Below are 21,153 nucleotides of genomic sequence, written 5' to 3' on the forward strand. Positions count from 1 at the left end.
AGCCGCTGGTGTGCGCTTCTGGTGCAAAAGCGTTCGCCGAGAGGAGAGAGGACGGAGTTCGTCGGTCTCTCGCGGGTCTACGAGGAAGGACGAGCGCTCGAACAGAGTCAGCTTTGTCGGGTTGTGTTTGCGCTTTGACTCGGAACACACTTCAGCCCGCATTAACCGGCCGTGGATACAAAGAAAGAGAGAGTGCACGGCCGAGTGCACGCTCGCTGTTTTTTCTCCTCCGCTATTTTGCACGCGCGTCTCCTTGTCCGCCTTTCTGTCTGCCACTCAAAAGCCCTAGGTTTTTATCCCGCTGGCTGTGCATACATACCTACACGCTGCTTTGGTTCGATGATGCACGAGGAAACGCGCGGTTTTCGCAAAACATATTCGAATACCGAGCGAATCGTTTCAACTCCACCTTAGTTAACGACGATTGGATCGAACGATTGGTTTCGAGAAAATTGCTGCGCGGAGGACTGCTTTCGTTCAGATTTTGATCATTTCTTGATTCGCGATTTTCGAACGTATAGATTTTTTGAGTAGACGTACACGGTCATGCATTTTTTTGAAATTTACAAAGGCAATTATTGTCAAAGTTGTTCTAGCTAGTTCTTTCCAAGCTGCTACAAATATAATATTGTTAAAGTTGCCTTCTTCGGAAGTCATAGAATTACTTGCGAGAAAGAAACGGGGAAAAGAATTTTATTTTCGACACGTCTCGCGTATCAGGTGATGCAAATCGAGCGAAAAGAGGGGAAATGTAATCCGAAGGATTGGATGGCGTAACAAAGCACCGTTAAAGATCAGCGAGAGAGCTCCAAATAATACTCCGAGATACTCTCTCAGCGTGGAACATAAATACAAATTTATCGACGCGGAAAAAGGAGAAGGAGCGCGTCGCGCAATCATTACAAGGGGGCCACTATCGATGAATCGTGAATGCGCGATGCATAGAGAGAGGAAGGGCAAGAGAAGAAGACGAAGGAAGAGATGAAGAGAAACAAAGAAAAGAAGAAGAAGAAGAAGAAGAAGAAGAAGAAGCAGGCTGTGCGCGCCAGTCGATCGAGTTGAAATACGATTAACCGGGGTGGTCTAACGCGATAGAAACGACACGGGGGGAGAAAAGAAGAATATAAACGAGGCTAATGCCTTCAATGACAACATCTTTGTGCGGATGATAGAGCGTGCATAGGAAGAGGCTTGTACCGTCTGACGTCAATGTGCAGACGGTGGCTTTAAATCCAACGTGTATGCACTTCCTCGAAAATATCTCAACGATCGCGTTACTCCGCCTGGGAGTCGTGCGTGTAACGGAGCGGCATCAACGACGAAAGGAACACTGAGAGAAGAACGAACCAAGAGGCGATGAATTATCGAGCCAGCATCCAGAACGTGCTTCGCGTCAAAAACGATCGCAGATCTGTGCCTGTAACAGCGTGGTAATTTAATGAAACGCAAATTTCTACGAACTTTTCGCGCGAAAGCAAGAAACTCGCGATTCTGAACTGTCCCCTTGTAGAGGTTCACTCTTTTTTTTTTTTTTTAATTGATAAATATTACAAGATTATTGTTTGTTTGTGTGTGTGTATATATACATATATAATGATATGATTTCTCGAGCGCTTGCTTCAACGAGCTTTTGAGTTTCTGAAATATTTACTACTATTTCATTTTTTTCTATTTCCTTTTGCTGTCACCGCTGTTCCGCTCGTTTGAAAAATGCGCGCGTCGCTACACCCTCGAGTCGAGAAGAACACCGCGAATGTTTCCACTTTGCGAAATAACGCCCTTTTCCGACGAGAGTGTTAGGAGCTGACGAAAAGATCATTGTACGATTAATTGAATAAGAATTAATCGATCGGCGTCACAAATTTCCGATTTCACAGACACCCCGATTGTTAGTAACGGTGCCAGCAGCTATTCTCGCCAACGTTTGCAGATTTCCACCAGCATATCGTACGATTTACAAGTCGAGAAGAACGATTCAGATCTCGTAAGCATCGATTACCACGGAATCTTGCCTTGCCCCTGTCGATCGTTGACCAGAACTCTCTCCCCAGAGTTCGGGAAATGGAAATTTATTCGAGCATCGTTCTCACATGGAATAAATTCCCGTGTGTCTACCGCGCATCGTGCCATCTCGCTCGCCCGAGGAAGAGACTGAGAACTCTCGAAATATCGTTTTCTCTCATACGGTTTTCAGTTGCCTCTCCTACCACGAATTTTTACCGCGCCGTTAGCACCGGGGATTACCAATCAGAACCGTGCCCATCTCTCGTTCCTCTTTCCATTTTTATTCTTCTGGCGCTCTTTCCTGCTCTCTCTCTCTCTCTCTCACTCACTCTCTTTCTCCCTCTCTTTCGTGCTTTTTATTCGCACGCCGCGCCCGGAATGCCGATGGCCCGGGACCGCGACTCTGACTTTCGTGAGTTATAGTTCTGCCGCTAGCAGGCGAAACTACACCGCGATTCTGCACGGTTACGTGCATGCTCGGTTCGTGGCTCGCTTGCGGGGAAAAATTCGCCGAACAAAGCGGTTACCGACGACTCCGCGCTCCGTGCGAGTCTGCGTTTCGAAAGAAAAACGAATTTTGGATGGAAAACCGTGGTACTCGTATCTGTAGTACCCGACTTCCATGCAACCGGAAGTTTCTATCGGGGAGGGGAGAGGAATTCGAGAACGAGTGACAAACAAAATTAGTTTACAACTCTGCGCGTTGAACGCCAAATAATTTGGGAAAATCTGTGCGAATTAATTGATTCCATTATCGGTGTATTAATTGTTTACGACGAGGAAGATAACTGACAAACAATCGATCGTTACGTCCATCAATTTTATAATACTGATAGACAACGACGTTACGAATGTCATTTTCGAAAATTTACCGCATCGAAAAAAAAAAAAGAAATACCGCCCGTGACAAAAGGACGACAAGGAATAACGAAACAAGAAGTAAAATTCTCGACTGAACGCAGCCGTGATCTATCTCGACGTCGAATCGGAGCAATTAAGAGCACGAATTGCATTAACATAATCCGACACCTTGGACTCCGGGACGCCGGGAAGCGAGAGATCCACTCTCTCTCGAGTTAACCGACCATTTTATCCAGCTTCCATCGGAGGATCAATGTCCACGTAAAAGCAGCGACTTCTCTATCAATCATCGTTCCCGTTCGATTCCACGATGCAGAAGAACCGCGAATAGAAAGAACGATCTCTCTCGTGACGCGAGAGACCACCGCGTTCGCTCTTCTCTCTTTCTCTTTCTCTTTCTCTTTCCTTTCCTCCTTTCGAGCGTGATTAAAATCTCCTCGTACGCGGAACCGACGTTCCCTTTTCCCTCCCCCTGCCTGCCCCCGGTGGCCCTCGCGATGCAACGTGGAGATATTATTGACACCGGGACTCGAATCGCCCGGCCCAGCCAGAAGGATCCGTGGATCTACACGGCGAGAGGCTAGGCGAGAGGGTAGATCTTGTTGAAAGATCCAGATACAGGCCGATAACGGAGCAACGGTGTACTTGACACACCGCGTGAGATTACGTTGCACGTGCAACACGGACGATCCAGCCACGGCGATTCAGCATCGCGGAATATAAAACGCGGAACGACCGCCGGTGCTCCTCTCAGCGCCTTCCTGCGCACCAGCAACCGGTTCCATCTCGGTCAGATTTTAGCGTGGGAGTGGTGCTCGTGATCATCGCGCGAATTGAATACACGTGCGTCAACGGCATCTTTGCCCGTCACGTACTTGGTAAAAATCCGCGCGAAGCAATTTTCGCGGAACTCGCGCAGCGAGACGATTCCTCGAATCCCGGTACCGAGTGGGTCGGAAATGTCGAGCGGCCGACGATATCCACGGTTTCGATTTATGGCCACGGACGTGTATACTTCCTTCTCGCAATTAACTCTTTTGAAGAGATCCGTTGGTGTGAAATTCTGCTTCGATGTTTCTATCTTAATCACGGGATACGATGTATTTGTAGTTTTAATATTACATTATTTTATAATGCATTTCAGTTGTAAGACACAATGAATTTTTTATGATTCAAGCGGTGAACTTCTATGTAAACTGGAGGAAAATTTACTAGGTATTAGATTGTACAATAAAAAGAATATTGTATAAATTTCAATTACAATTGGACGTTTACAGTACTGCATCTTGCAATTACGTAAATTACTTGCTCCTTGATAAACTTGGATTTCTTTGGCACATAGGAAACACTCGTACGTCAAGTGTCGAGCACGCTAAAAAAAACTTCTCAAACGATCCCATATTTTAGAGAAAGAGACTGGTCGTTAAAAGAGATGGTTTAGGAAGTCTGGAACGAAGAAACTCGCAGCGTGAACGCTCGAATTAATCGACTTTCTTCCCGCCTCGCGCAGCCAACAACCGATCGTTCAAAGTCAGTGGAACACGCGGCCGCGACGACGAGATAAGCAACGACATCGCCTTGCTTATTCCTCTGCGCGATCGCGTGCTTTTTCATCGCCGCGATCCAACTGTCACAGCGCCAATGTGCTCGGCCTCGTTCGTCATTGCGAACTTCGTGAGAAACTCCCGAATCTGCGAGACAGAAAGGATTCTGTCCTCGGATTTTACGGTGTCCTGACGTCGACTAATAGGCAACCCCTTTCACACAAAATCTTTTACTCTATCCACGGACTCTTTCCACTTTGCTCTTTCTCGAATTTAAACTACGAATTTCCAAGGAATTTTCAAAGGATATTCCGACGTCGAGAAAATAGGTAAAAACCTTCCTGTGGAATTTTCGTAGAATTTTACTTTCGTGCAAGTTCTCTGAAAAAATAATGACTTTTATCCATTTTCTTCTCTCGTGCCATTTAATTCGAAGATAGAAATTCTCGACGAATTTTCCAAAGGTTGAACAAACATTTTCCCGCGATTTTTCTACGGATCTTCGTTGTACAATCGCACGAATTTTATTTCGGAAGTTATTATTATAATACCGAAGAAAGGTCGCGCAAATATTAATTCACGTTGAATTTAAAATAATTATCCTTCGTCGTTTTCTTTTTCCGTCCAAACTTACAGCCAGAAACTGTTTCGGAGAGTCTCTGAACAATCGTCGAAACCAATTTCATCATAGTTATCGGTGCCACAAATGCAGATGATACGATGACCCGTAATAGATGAAGAAAGAGTAACAATCGAACATGAAACTAAACCGAGCGAAAGTTAAGCTCGATACAGGAACCTAACCGGGGGTAAGATCCCTCTCGCTCCGAAACTATTACTCGATTTGCTGGTAATCCTATCTGGAAACGGGCCGGATTCGCCCGGGTCGTGGTTTTACCTAACGATGACAAACGGTCCCGGATTATTTGGCCAATTGTGATTTCCCTGCAAGCCGTACCTTGCTCTCTGTCCGTTATCGAGAACGGGGACAGACGGCGGCGAATAAGCGAACGTTCGTCGGGGCCGTGCGTGAAAAATGGTGAACGTTTGCCGCGCGAGAGCAAGTCCTAAATCTCGAGCCGTGAAATCCAGCGTTACACGTTTCTACCCGTGTGCACCGGCTGGCGTGTATTTCTAATATGCAAGGCTGCATCGTACAACCGGCGAGTATATAAATTCGTCGTTATTACGCTTCGTTGATTCTTTTCTCTCTTTTTTTTTTTCTTTTTTTGGTTCTCCTCGAGCTTCTATCGAAGGCAAATGCGAATTTATCGCGCGTCGCGAATCAAACGGGCCGGGTACATAAAGTTTCGTCTCCACGGCGGAAACCGTGGAAAGCGAAACGAAGGAGAATGGTCGTCCGCTCGACGCTGCCGAGTTATATCGCGGCGACGACAAACTGTTTTTCGTTCCGGAGGAGAGGGAAAACAACATTGAGGGAAAAGATTTACTAGCTGATTCTAAAGCGAGACAGAGTCGAACCACAGAGTTGATCGATTCCGTAGGAAAAGTGAACGACGCGAACGGTAGTTCGAGCTTACCTCCTATGAAATCGGCGAATTATAAATTCAAATTATCCCTACGGAATACATTATCATAGATAATTGGACGAGATATCGCCGCTTGAACTCATCGTGGAAGTTGTTTCAGCTATTCGAGGGAAGTTTTCTTACTCCTCGACTCGACGGTTGAAAATTGAGCAGATTGTGCACAGTGAAGTTTTCAAACGAAAACTGTGCCACGCGGTCCGACAACAATTACCCAACCTCGATTTTATTATCGGATGTTATCCTTTAACAACCCTGTTAATTCAGAATTTCAGAATTTCCTGATTAAATTGAACTCTCTCAGGCAGGTGTCTAGATATTTTCGAGATAATGAATCGTTTCCTGCTTCCATTACTCTCTTCCTAATTTCTAATTATCTAATTCAGAGAACCCAACTCGAATTTTCGAATAACAAGAATTTTTACGACGAACGAGATTAATAGCCTATCAATCGCGCCCCGCTGGCTGGAAATTTTCGGCTGTCCCTAAATGGTAGTAGGAACACAGGCAATAAAGAAAAAGTTCAGCGTTCCACACGTGTCACCGTGGTTACTTGGAAACATCATAATCCCATGGTTCGACCGTACGCATATGGGAGGAAGGCTGCATATAAATCTTGCGGCAGCCCTTCGCTACAGACGCCCTCGACGTCGTCTTGGAATTTATCCATGGACGAGTTGACGACGATACCACGCAGTTCCAGACTCGAACAAAGGCCGCGCCGCGTTCTTTCCGGCGGCCAATAAGTCGTTTGTTTCACAAACGCTCGTAATTTTCCCGACACCACCCCTCTCACTTCTGAACAGCGTGTGAGATCTGCTATCCGTCCGTGACACGGATTAGATATTTTTAGTATAATATATATACCAAAGTTCACGTTCGAAATATGTAGTTCAATCTCATTCAGATCAGTCTGGTCGTAGAAATATCATTTCAAGTTTCCATTATTCTCCTCGATCGGATCGAGAAAATCGACAAATCTTAATAAGAATTATTCGTTTCAAACTTAATTGCAATCGTACGATATTTTCCCGATTTGAAATCTATTCCAAACCGAATAAAATCGGTCGAAGGAATCAACCTCGTGAGTCATTGAAATGGAAAAATCTCCGAGAGAGTAAGATACTTTTCAACTTCTCTCAATTGGAAATCACCTATTAAGATAAGTACGTCGGATAAGAGAATGATTTACCATATTACATTACCGGTTCCACGAGAAGAAACCTACAACAGTTTCCATTCCTCTCGCGAACCAGGCACGGGATGAATTAAATCGCGAGGCCCGGCAAAAGAGACCCAACGAACCAACGAAACAGGCGGCTCGTATGATTTCTGCTTTTTTATACCGTCGCAAGCCGCGCAAGAACAACAGCAACGTTTCTGTAAAACGTAAGAAAAAAGAAGATCGGTTGCAACGCGCCGGCAGAGATTGCGATTCAATCCAATGAAAAAAGTTCCTGGCTTCTTTCCTGATTTCTTTTCACTTGATCGCGATAAATCGTAAGCGAAACTCTTCGAGGCGGACTCTCTTGTTTCCTCCATCGATTTCCGTGTTTCTCACAATTAATCCTTGGCCTGCGGATAAGTAATTTTATTGTACCTTTCTTTTTTCGACGTATCAGTAAGCAAATTTTCCTCGTATTGAACATCTTAATAACATTTCAAGTTTTTTTTAATGTATATATGAAAAATATATAAATTGTAATAAATATATTCAATAAACATATTTCATATTCATAAATATATATAATAAATATACTTAATTATATATATAATGTTGGATGACCAACCCGGACAATATTGAATCTATGCAAATACTGACAATAAGCTAGCAATAGTCCACATAAAAGTGGACTGTGAATAGTTAGTCATAAGGGCAATGATGACCAAAACGCTTGACGATAATAACCAAATATATATAAGGACATGCTTTAGAAACATTCATCATATTCTAAGACATTCTAAATCACTGTAAATCATTCTATCTCATACACGACCGCGATTGTGAAGGAATAAACTTTTCTAAATTGTAAGCGTGTTGACTCCATTACACGGAATCCAGAAATAATAATTGAAAGCATATTTACAAGTCATTGTCACAGAATGTTGTAATAGAGATCATTTATTGCTAGCAGACATTCTCGTCCAACAACATCGACTACATTATCCATATCATAGCGAAGACATATCTTTTTTTTAGTTTGCGTTGCGTTTTTTCCTTTAGAAATAAAAAAAGCATTAAACGGAAAATATTGCTTGTTTCGCTCCACATTGACAGCGTCGCCAAATAAAAATACCGAATATAAAGTAACAAACGGCAGTTTAAAATACGCAGGGAAACACAATCTCTTAGAAAAACACACGTGGTGAAGATGTTGAGTGAAGACTATTTCAAACACTCCCTGTTAACGAAATTTACTCGCGATATATGAAATTACCATTCGGCCAAATATTTTCGAACAGTGAAAATTTCTCGAATGTCTCTCTCCGCTAGCAAAGTTACAAAAATCAAAACGCTCGAATTTCGTCGCGAACTTGTGGCGAGACTCGTTGGCTCTCTGCTATGTATTTCTCATCGTGCTAGTCGGCGCTCGTTTGTTCGTCGTTGTTGGTCGAGTGCCACTTCAAGGGACGTGTTATTCACGGCTACGCGAAGAGAAAGAAACGCTTTATGATTCTCGACTCGTCGTTGGCCCTTTTCTTCCGGGGTCCCAGGCGGCCGCTCCACTTCCCCAGTTTCCAACCCGTGAAACCTTCTCCCCCAAGTTCTTGGCAAACGCTCGTGACCGACCAACGAAACAGCTGTTCCCCGGTAGATAACGAGTGTACAACGGCATGTTATCCCACCGACGTGTTATTACAGAGACGATTTCCATCCGCGATCCCGCGATTCCCGGGCTCGTTATCGTGCTGTTCGCGAGACAGTGCGAGGTAAACGATTCGACGAGAATTGCCCGGCAATTTTACTCCTCGGTGAAACGGTGTTTCGGTGACAGAGCAATTTTTAACGCGCGAAAAAGCTGCACATTCTCTCAGAGAAATAGTTTTTTAATTTCGTTGATAGAAACTATCATTGCTGAAACTTCGTTGTGCCTCGAAGAGATGATTCTATATTACGCAGGATCTTCCATTATTGCCAAGATATGTATTCCTGATTCAACTGTTTAACAAGATGACTCTGTCTTTTCAGAATATTTCTCCCTGCAATTGAGCTTAATTAACGAGGGAAAATTTTACGAACAGTCACGAATCACCAGGCTAACCGTGACTGCCAATAAACTCTGCATGACTATGAAAACTTCACGAGTCGTCAGTTGCCAACTATAGAAATCTATATTCCACGATTGGTCACTCTCCACCTGTCGATCAGTCACTATGTAGAAAAATGCGTAGAAAAGCACGCGAGTAGTAGATTCCGTAAGAGTAAAACAACCTCTGCTCTAGAAGCGTGGAAACTCGGTTTCACGAAAGCACTTTCTCCGTTTTGCTTTTACTTCCCCCCCCCCCCCCCTTTTGCCGGACGCGCGCTTAATGGGAATTATAAAATAAATCGGGGAACGAGCAGCGAGATTCTAATCACAATAGGAGGTACACGCGTAATTTGCGCCGCGATACGAAAATAATGTACTACGGCCGTACAATTAAGCAACGCCGGCCTCGTAATTACTTATCGTTAATTAAATCAGCCACGGCGTTATCTCTCACGAGCCTTCGTGCATTCCGCGATCCCTTCAACCAAAGAGTGGCTCTCTTTCCTCGTGCAAACTAGACCCATCTAGCTCTAGCTCCGTGGAGTCGAGTGCATGCTGCCTATACGTAGTATACCAGAGATCTTGTAATCGGGAAACGTGCGCTCGTGGAATCACAAGACGGAAACAACAAGTCATCGTTCCTGTTTTCAGCAACCTCGCCGGGCGATCTCGTCGGCCTTTAAAACATCCACTCTACGCTCTTAACCCATTCTACATCGAGCTGTTAAATACGTACAAGTTGCACAAGCGCAACGTTGTTTCCTCTGTTGTTACAGAAATGCGTGCGTTTACATGCAAGAGTCGATGGTACGAGAAGAATATATTCCTGTAATTTGCAAGAGCGGTTCAATCGATCCGCTTTTGGATTTCGTAAAATTGTTCAATGATACGAAGTGGCGAGTGGAGAAAATTAATTAAACGTCGCGCTAATGCAATGTTCGTTTCTGATGAATTAACAGTAGAACTATCAAAGTGATGAAAAAAATGACCAATTTATAATTTTTGTTAGATATTTCATAGACGCAATAACAGTATATTTTTGAAGATTTAAATAATCTTTCGTATAAGTGTATAAATGAAAGCTCCATTGTATTATAAAGTTTCTCTATTTCTTTCATTTTAACGTCTCCGATGGGAATTTTATGCTTCAATCATTGGCAGTTCTAGCTCCACGAGAAACGAATTTCACTCCTACTACGATCCATTTGTACGGTAAATGATTTTCCATATATTAAAGTCAATGCAAGTTCGATTAAAAAAAAAAAAGACCAGCTATTTCAACTTTTACAGCATCTGCAATTTATTGACATGCTCCTACGCGCAATTTCAGCTTAAACGCGCTCTCAGGTTTCTTTTATTATTGGTTATCAAAGTTTCAAACCCTTTCCCGCAAAATGGTTCTCGGTGCACGGGATCGAGCCAGTTCCTAAGTAAATACTAGCCATACACAAGGCATACCATACCTCGTTCACTCGGATTTTTCCAGCTGCCAACGAGACGAGAGGCCCGGCAGCGGATTTCACAGCGCGCGCGATAGGATTAAATTCATTTTCGATCTTGCGTTCGAGAGGCGTGAGCGCGCGAGTGTCCTAGCAGCGGCTTACGTCACACAACAAAAGTAGGATAATGACAGAGTAAAGCGCCACGGCCGCGGAATGATTTGAATTTTCCCAAGCGCACTCTGTTGCGCAACGCTGCTCGACGGGCGGGTCCGATCGTTTTCAAATAGCCAGACACTTGCTCGCGTTCGATTACAGAGGAGGACTATGATAAGTCTATTTTCGTTGACTCACCGATTTTTAGACAGAGTTTTAAGAGCTGGCTGTGTTGTTTGAACTTAATTAAAATTAGTCTGCATTTATTAGTATTTCTTCGACGTCCAAGAGGGTATCAAAACAACAAACAATTCGTAGATTCCAAACGGAAATCGAATCAAGTTTCCGATAATCGTAGCAAAGACTCGAGAAAGAAGAAAACCAGTAGAAAGAAGCGGCAACGCAGTGAGAGTAGAAAGCGAGAAAGAAACGTTAGGAAATCAACGTCGGTGGTCGAGAGATCGAGGCAAATCGAGCGTGCGAATATTTTCACGTTGACGGGATTACGGTTCGGGCATGGGTAACGGAACTGGGACGTGACAAAGAGGATCACCGATTCTTCGATTCTCAGCGATCGTTTCTTTTTTTCTTTTTTTTTTTTTCTTCTTTTTTATTCTTCCCTGTTTTGCGATCGTTCTGTTGTCTGTTGTGGATCGGCTGTGAATCGACAGAAGGAGGCACACACCGTATGTCGTGAACGAGCGTGGCGCGTAATGCAATTTGACGTGATTACTCTTCACCGTATGTACGTAAGTTCCCGCGCCGCTTTCTTCCACCGGTCGTGTGTGTCTACGCGTTCTACACGGTGCTTAAGTCGATCGGACACGCCTCGAGGTTTGACGCGGACCGACAGAACCGCGAGAGGACTAGAGAGAGCAGTCTAAGCTTGTCCGATTTCACCGATCGTTCTGGATTATTCGCCGGTAAGAAGCAACGGGACAGAAGAAAACGTACCAAGGCTGTCGGCGTGCTAGGACGCGAGATGCGTGGCGTGAAACGTGCTAAAGCGGACTCAAGTCAAGAACTGCCGGCACGTCGAGCCTCGATTAATTGCTCCGGCGTGTGTGTATCCAACGGAGATCCTCGATATGTTGCACACTTCCTGTCGTTGAACACTGAATCGGTTTCAAGAGAAAGAGAGAGAGAGAGAGAGAGAGAGAGAGAGAGACGCGTGTTCTTGCAAAGAGTTTCTTGCGCGTGAATTACGTGTGCGTTACACGAAGCCTGTCGAAGCTAAGAAATCGAGCCACGAGTCTGATTAATCGCTTTCGAGTCGTCCACCGTCCATCGCGTGCTCTTCCTCGAAATTTTCCCGAGGAACTTTTTCGAAAGTGGCGCGGCATTTTTTCAAGAACCCGTATCGATAAACTTGTCACGGCCAGGTATCGTGATCTTTTGATTCATTTAAACCATCCGCGCGGCCCATTCAGAAAACCATTCACGTACGCACCTGTACGGGTTATCCACGTCGTCACGTGGCTCGCAAGAAATATCAATCGTGAGCGCGATGAAGCCACGCATTTATCGAAAGAGAGAGAGAGAGAGAGAGAGAGAGAGATCGCTTCGCGTAGTTGCACACACTCGATTAAGAGTTACGCAACCTGTGTACGCACATTACGCCCGCCATTTTCTGTGCGTCTTGGCACATGTCAAGATCTCCACCAATTTGATCGCTGACAGTGTAATTCAAGATGTTAATTAACCATTAATGCTAGTCGACGGAATGAAGGTAATTAAGCGCTGAGGTCTTGAGGATTTATTATGAGGGAACGACGAATTTACTTGATGTTTTAACGAGTCAATCGTTTGTTATCTTTCAGTTTCTCTTTTGTGAAACGTAACTCTCAAGGTTGATTTCTGAAGCGTGATCATTGCACAAATGTGTAACGTGCGCGTCGTATCGTAAGAGTTGATGACACGTCTGAAAGCCAAATTCGATGGGTGGTTAATCTCTCTCTCTCTCTCTCTCTCTCTCTCTCTCTCTCTCTCTCTCTCTCTTTCTCTCTCCCTCTTTCTGTCTCTGTATTTATCCGTAGAAAATCATAAGTCAGAGAGTCGTGATGTGCCTATGCTCGCTCGGTTATGTAACGCGATAATGCTTGCGTTCTGCGTAATTGCAATGTCCTATATTCGGACCCATCGCCATCCTTTCCATCGCCGCCTCTTTTCTCGCTCGTACAGTTGTGGATTATTGAAACGCAGATCCCACGAGAAACCCGTCAGTCTCGCAGTCTTTCAATGAAGACACTGTTCCTATTCATACACTCGCCGTTCAATGTTCAACTAATCAGCTTTCTGAGCAGTAAGAAATTTTTCTCTGATATAATTAACCCGTCCCGATCTTACATTATCAAATGCACGGAACGTCTAAACGAAAATTATTCCACGATATTTTCCAAGCTCGCGACAGAACGTCGTGAAAATTATTCACCCAATTATTCACTTGTCTCTTCAGCTCTGATAAAGCATCGTAATCACAAAATTTATCTTACCGTTCGCCCAAAGACACGAGTGCCCATAAATTTTGCAAATCGTGGCGCAGTGGTTTAACCAGACGTTTATCGGCGTAATACTCGGCGAGTGAGTTTTACGCGAGCTGGCTAATTGAATTGAAGAGCTCAGCTCGACGACGGTTGAAATTGAGAAACACACCGCCGCCGCCGCCGCCGCCGCCAGTCACGAACACGCTCGACACAGCTAGTCACGACCTCGTAACTATTTCACTCGACCGAGTATCTCTGGTGTCGGCTTGTACGCCGCGTTCTCGTTGTTCCAGCTAATTGGTACAAATTAAAAGTGGATCGATTTCACGTGATCCCCGTGAGCGCGAACAGCCCAACAGGGATAAATGAAGGTTCAAGGACCTCTGGATTCTCGCAGGATGTTGAATAAACGTAGCGCTCATTGTCAGGTTTATTCAACCTGACGGCGCAAGCCACCAACACGCTCGCCGCGATATCGATTGTCGCTCGTAAAACAGGATTTTAAACGACACCGAACGCGTCGACTTCGGTAATGGATATCTTCGGCCGCGAATTTTCTCGCGGAATAAACAGTAACGGAGCGTGTAGCGAAACACCGAAGCGAATGACGTGAATCGATAATCGCGAGAGGTACTGAGTGAATTAAATTGATTCTCAACGAGAAATCGTTTGAAGTCTCTCCCCTACACCGCGAAACGACTTTAATTATGCCACGGTTGAACGGCACCTTTGCACCTGAGGAGCATCGTAAGACTATCAATAAAATTAGCGATCAGTGATAATAAATTCTTTTCAGAAATGGTTGAAGGAACTTTGACGATAAAACATGTGATATCTCTCAAAGTCAAAATTTTCAGTGCTACGAAATAACCAATCGTTCCATTTGATGAAAAAGAGAAGTATATAACTACAATTTTTGCTAGTATCGTTAACAAATTATTGTCCGAAAGAAACCAAAATTTGTATCTTCAAAATTTTGCTGACAATACAGATTATAATGCATTCAAATTTAAAAAGAAAAAAATATGTTACAGGTCTTGATGTCAGAAAAATTATAACACCCCGAGCTAAAACTTACTTCGATCATTAATCTTGTAAAATCTTATAATGGAATCAATCGATAATTTTAATAAATACTTTCTTCTCTTTTCTTTTTTGTGCCAAAGAGATCTCGTCTGAACGGACCAGTTAATGACGGAGGATCCAATATTATTGATGGTCCAGCAAATATTCGAAATATTCGAATATACTCGCAGCGTTCGCGCAGCTTGTAAATCGGTTTGTCACTCAATAATGATTGACGGAAGAACATGGCGCAATTTTAGGTCTGCCGTCAACGTCGTACCCTCGTAATTCGACTTGTTAAACGGATCCATTAAGAAGACATGGGTGCCATTAACGACTCGGCGCTCCCTTTTCGAGGGAACGAGTTCGTGAATCCTAGAGCTATTATATATTCTTACCACCGGAATATTTAAATAAATGCGACGATAATAAATGAAAGGCAGTGATGCTACTTTTCTGATTCGATTTTTGTAGCATACCCGTAGCCCGCCAGTTTCATTCTTTCAACTGCCATTAGAGTGATTGAACCAGGGAAGAAAGAGCATTGTACTTTTACTAAGCACGACATCACATAATACATATACGTGAACGTACAAACTTTTGATAATGAACTTTTGCCTTTTCGATCACATCAAAGCGACTTGACGCTCAAACAAACAAATCCGAATGTTCTCTTATCTACAAATTTCTTTTCAACTATAGAGTACCCAGAGTTACCAATGATCAAATAACCAATTCGTGATTTTTCAAAGGAATCTGACAAGTTTAGAACGATTCCTAGAGATTTCAGTTCCAACGATTTCTCTATTGTACTGCAATCTGTTTTTTCTACTTCTTACACTTTCATCTCGACGACCTAAGTTCGCGGAGCTAGGTTCTTCCCGCTCTTCTTCCAGCAAACATTCCCAGAGGTTGAAAAGAAGAGAGGACAAACAAGCCAGCGCACGCTCTGTCGTCGAAGGATCGAGCTCGTCGCGAAAGTCACGCAACCATCTCCTCGTGGAACCATCTTCTCGGACGCGATTCTTCAAGGACACGTTTCCGGCATTACCAGCGCCACGTGACTCGGCCGAACCATTCCTCAGCCAGAATATTACGCGTCGGTCAGAGATAATTAACTCCGGAACGGGTGGACGAGCGAGTCGAGTCGTCGTAAGAGCGGGTCATCGCGTGTCGCCGACGAGTAAAAGCAGTTTCATGTTTCTCAAGGATGCAACCACGCATTATCGATCCTCGGGACAAACGCACCGCGAGTGGCTTGGACGCGCGGAAAAATGACGCGCGGGACGATGACAAGGCAGAAGCCTTACGGGAACCAAACACACAGCGCGGAGAATTGGCGATTTTTCGCGAGGAACGTTTAGGAACGTCCTTTCCTCCAGCGAGTATCGTAAATTTCACGGGGCGCATTAAGGGTGTACGCGCGTCGTGTTTCGTCGATTCTACACGGCTGATTTACGAAACAAATTCCGCGCTCGGTTAGCCACGCTCGGGGCCTGCCGGCCGATTATGAAACACGACCGAGACTAGGAAGACGAAGCACCTCCGGATCGGCCGGCTGAAAGGGCATTAATCCTTCGGCAAATTCTCCACCGGCGATTACACGCTCGCGGAACACGCCCCGCGCCCCGCGTGCACGCGTTACACATCAATCCAAGTCTCGTCGCATCGCTGCCCCCTTCTTCATCGTTGACTCTGGCCGATAACACGAACTGGAAGGCGGAAAACACGAAATTGCTCTCGCGTTTCTCGTGTTTCCGCGACGACTCTGCGCGTGTTCTCTGTGTTCACCGATGCTCTGGTTATCGATCGTCGATCTATCTGTCTGTCAGTCTATTAATCCCTCGCCCTCTGACGAATTTCATGACGTACGAGCAATTCCGGTGGAATTGTACGAAACGGTTGGAACGGAATTTTTTATTTTCTTCTCTACTTTCATTGATACCACGAATTTCGTTCCGTGAGGAGGAACGAAGTAACAAATGTCATATCGATGAAAACGAAATCTAACAAGAGTGCCCGTGTTATTATAGTTGTTAAAACAGTATCGAAAAGGTACGAGAGATCGAAAGCTGCTTTGATCAATATCGGATTCAAAGAGAGAGATGTGTGAACAAGTGATTCACGTAACATGCACACTTGAAATAACTTTTAAATTACGCGCCTAATGAAATAAGTTGTTTACTGCAAAAGTTGCAGTGGTTTGGGTTAGGTAAGGGAGGCAAAATATAGCGTATCAATTTTTAGTGTGCGTTGAGGGGTTTTCGAAATTTTCTTTATTTTTTTTAATTGGAAAAATATTAAATTCCAAATAAAAAAAAAAAGACGTGTCAAGACACATTGGTCCTAAACCTAATGGTTAAGGAGATATTTAACGATCTTGATCCGACTTTCAAAATCAACAATTTGCAGCAGCTCTCGCGAAAACAAAAATCAAATAGATATTTCATATCGTCAATCACGTGGCAGCAATTTCATCGTAAAGATGCATCTGAATTAAATGAAAATCGAGTTGAGCGAGCGTTTCTAAAGAGCCACGTGCCCTGATTCGCATACAGAGCAAACGCTAAATGGCGACATAACGGAGAGCGTTAATATTAGAGGTGTCGTTAAATCTGACGACCCAACCCGCTTTCCATTACCGTACGGCGTATGGCGTATGGCGGCCCATTCAACCGCGGCCGCGTTACAAAAGCCGTCTACCAATATTTTCGCGAGTTAACCAAACAGCGCAACCCGCCGCCGCCGCCGCCGCCGCCGCCGCCGTACTTTCGATAATTTCTGCTGGGATTAACCGGTTGAAAATTTTAGCCGCGCGCGAAACTCGTTCGGATCGGAACACATATCGGAATTTCTATCTCGCCTGCATCCACAAGCTCGCCCCATATCCCGTTAACGATTCAAATCCGCGAGACGCATAATTATTGACAGCGTGGCTCTACCCGCGATAGCGCGTGTTCCGATGCGCATAACGCGACGATGCATCATCGATGCAAATGATCGAATTACGCAAGATCGTTTCTCATGCGGGGAGTACCAACTAGTTGAGCCATTGTGAACATTATCGTTGGATCTCGGCGGCGAGAGATGGTTGCACGGACGAAGAATCGCTCCACGTTCCTCGTTTGTCTCTGCCCAACCTTTGAAAGGAACACCGATTGATCGTAAATCGCTTACGTTCGCCAGCGAACCTGTCCTGTTGGTCCATTTCGATACTTTGCGTCGACGGTGGCGTCGATTCTTTCGTCCAAATTGGCCCAAATTTCGAAAACAGCCCGATACTTGGGAATACTGGGAAAGATTGGAATTTGATTTGAGCCAGCGCGTGGTTTTACGGCTGTGGATCGATGTCGGAGCGCCGAGTTATCTCGGATCAGAGTTATTCTCTTCTGGATTAATATGCATACAAATCGATACGAGTGAGATTGATACTCTGTTGGGAATACTATGGAGCTCGATGGCAACTGTTGTTTTTAGTATTCGTAAACAAGATGGCAACTCTTGTTTTTAGTATTCGTGAACAAGATATTTCTTCGTTGATCCAAAGATTCTGATCAGATAAATTCACAGATCGATGATGGACCACCACTTGACCCGTAAACCAGAAATACGCGAGAAGAGGTATCTCTCGTGCGTGATAGCCTCGGCTATAATTCCAACTCGTGGCATCAAAGCCAAACAAATTGACGAGTCATTAAATGCGAAATATCATTTGCAAGAGCGCGCGCGTAACTCGAGAACGAAGGCTAATAGAAATTCACCTCGCGTTGTTGCTATCATCTTTCGAATGCATAATTAGAGATAATTGCTCGAGTCATAATAGCCGATGAAGTCGTCGCGTGTTACGCTTTAACAGGCGTCGAACGTCAGACGACGATGGAAGCGAATTGAACAACGAAAATTTTGCTCGCGGTGACGCAGGTGGGATTCTCGATCGAAAACGTAACTCGTGCTTGGCGTGGCAACTGAGACACGACAAGTTTCGTTTCATTAATTAATTATAGGAACTCGACGCAGCACGCGAGCATGCTCGTTATCGAATCATCGCTCATCATAGTGCTCGACCTAACGAAACATTCGTGACTTCCTTTGTCAAAGTCGAACATCATTTAGAAGTATTTAAAAATAGTTTTTTTCTTTTGTTTTCAATTTTTTAACCGATCATTCAATTTTGACTAGAAACTTTGGAAAATTTAAGAGTGGCAGATTGAAGAAGACAAAAATTTCATATACTTTCTTCTCTACCATGTGATTTCTGTACGAACGAAAAATTTTAAAGAGAACGCCTGGTAGCAAATTTTACACGTTGTGTCTAATTATTTAGACGTTACAGAATACATTTAGCGCTTCCTTTTACGAACTCTGTTCACTTGAAACTGCGAATACAGCGTGAAATCGTTAAAATTTCCGTCCAAGCGATACCAAGGGAACGGTCGTGCACGGCCTTGGGATTATCGCACCGGTAAAAATATATGCGGCATTGTAAAGTGTTATTCGTAAGTGGGGCAGCTGTTACACCGGCTACTCGTCGTCGCTTCGACGCTAAAACGCGCGTAAGCGAGTCGCACGGAAACACTTGTGTTTTTCAATGAAACGACCATGAACATTCCGTGAAAGCTTTTCGCACTCGAATGTCTCAACTGACGAGTATCTGTCTGAGAAACGATCGACGTATCCAAAATTATAACATTTGGATACATGTGCTTCGCGATGAAATTAAGGTTCACGCGGTACGCGAGAAACGTGCGTGCGACTGTAAACGAATTTAAACAAGCCTCTTCAAGACGTCTTACTTCGAGCATCCAACTATAGTAACGAGCATCTCCTTGGAGCGTGGTGCAGCGCGTGCTTTCAGTAAAAGCACGTCTGATCTTCAATCTAGGAGTGTGTCTCACCTCCGTCCGCGTCTAACTAAAAGGGGAAACCACGGAGCGAGAACGCGTTGTGATTATCTAAACAGCGAGATCTGGAAAGATAGAGGCTCGTGTCCCTGCCTGAGGCACGAGGATTTTGCGAGCTAAATCCAGCGTTCTTCGCACTTTTAAGATTTATCGGATCTCGATCCGATGAAAACGGTGTTCCTCTTGTTGCAGCGAAAGAAACCAAACAAACCGACCGCCAAACAATCACACACAGAGTGTACAATATCGCAAAGTTTTCTCCACGATTCTGGAAAAGAGAGATTGCTTCTCTCTAAATTCAATATTTGAGAATGGTTGCCACCGGTTGCTCGGTCAACTTGACCAACACGGTGAGCTATCCTCCGTCGTGTGGACTTGCAGAGTACACAAGATTCGAATGGAGAGCCCGGAGAAGAAATATTTTGCCTGCGGAGACTCGAGTGTTTCGATCACACTCGACTTCTTGTATAGCGTGTAAATTTATTTTCTCTCGCGATGAAATTTGTATTTCCTTCATTCCTCGCTATTCTGCAGTCGATCTTCCTTTGCAAATTTAGATTCATCTATGTCCTATATGCAAATTCTTATGATCGTAGCAAAGTTATCTTTATAAATTTTGCTCTTGCTGTAATTTCTGTTTACCGAACAAAATTGCTACGATTCGTCTCGACGAAGCACCAAGGCGTTTCCTGAAATTCGTCTGTCGAATTTCTTCGATCTTCGCAAGATTGCCTCTGGTCGTTAATCACGTGAATTCGTGTTCTTCGTATGTATTTTGCAACAGCTTACCACAACTTTCCGTACGTTACAACGGTGGTGTAATGTACCATCGATCGCTCGGAAGAGTAAAATGCACCTCGACGAGAAAAAACAAACAGGGGGTTGAAAGGCGGCGGGCAACACATGGTAAATTTTCGATCGACCACGAGGGTCAACGATTGGTCGATCAAGTTCAGCAGCCAGTTAACCGACGGTTAGCCTGCTGTCCTGCGTCCGACTAACGACTTAATGACGGGAATTCGCCACTTACGGGGCTCCTCCTTTTCTCCTCTTTCGTCGTCCATCGTCTTTCTCCTCTGGTTCGTTCGTGGGGCGAGCAGCGTCGGCGTAAAACGATCCCCAGCCAACCGAGGTCAGGCAACAATGTCGAAAATTGGACGGAGTCTCAAACGGGGATGTCTATTAACCTCCGGTGTACCATGCATCGTGCAATTACGACGGAAGGAAGGAATGAATTCGAGTCGACAAATCGTGCGGCACGCCGGTCAATCCTTTCGCGTTAAATGAGTCTGAGATTTCTTCGTTTCGTCGGAACGAAACGCGATATCAAAAGTCGTAGGAAAACGCGCTCGTAAATCGATTGCCTTCTCGCAATCTCGTTGCGCGAGTCGTTGATAAGGATCGATGGATCGCTTCCACCGTGAATCTTGCAATCTTCTTCACAGACAAGTTCTCGTTCATGTTAAAAAAATCACGACGATTCGTCGAAATTAAGTAAGCTTCGAACGTTATTGGAAATAAGTCGATTTAGATGTTACAAAGATTGTAAAATTTATGGTAATAGAATTAAATTTTTACTCGATTTGTATCGTCATCGAGACTTCTCTGAACTTTCTTTCAAATTTATGCGAAATTATTTTTCAATAAAGTTTAAATTGTTTTCCCAAATTCCGCAGCGTCTAATATCGCGTGGCCTGATGCTCACGAACAGGGATCTACGCGATCGTTCGGATGGATTTACACATAGACGCAAAACGCACCGTTCAAGACGTAACGTAGGAAGCTCAAGTAAGTTAAATAACACGGCTGACAGTAGATTACTTGATGGACGCGAAACAAGATCTCGTTTAATTCAGACAAGACCTCATTGAATTTGCGCCGGATTATCTTAGACTGTAACAA

General features: G+C 44.3%; 1 protein-coding gene and 1 long non-coding RNA gene across 7 annotated transcripts in view; one reads left to right on the forward strand and one right to left on the reverse strand.

Moving 5' to 3' along the window:
* The window catches only part of LOC122531154 (tensin-1), a 174,341-nt gene that overhangs the window by 117,427 nt on the left and 35,761 nt on the right, over positions 1-21,153 (reverse strand). The window lies entirely within an intron of this gene.
* On the forward strand, positions 12,931-14,849 carry LOC122531160. Its single transcript, XR_006307209.1, has 3 exons — positions 12,931-13,104; positions 14,082-14,184; positions 14,452-14,849. It is a non-coding gene; the product is annotated as an uncharacterized LOC122531160 (long non-coding RNA).

This window comes from Frieseomelitta varia, unplaced genomic scaffold (assembly GCF_011392965.1).
Source record: "Frieseomelitta varia isolate USP_RPSP 00005682 unplaced genomic scaffold, Fvar_1.2 scaffold_379, whole genome shotgun sequence".
NCBI lineage: Eukaryota > Metazoa > Arthropoda > Insecta > Hymenoptera > Apidae > Frieseomelitta > Frieseomelitta varia.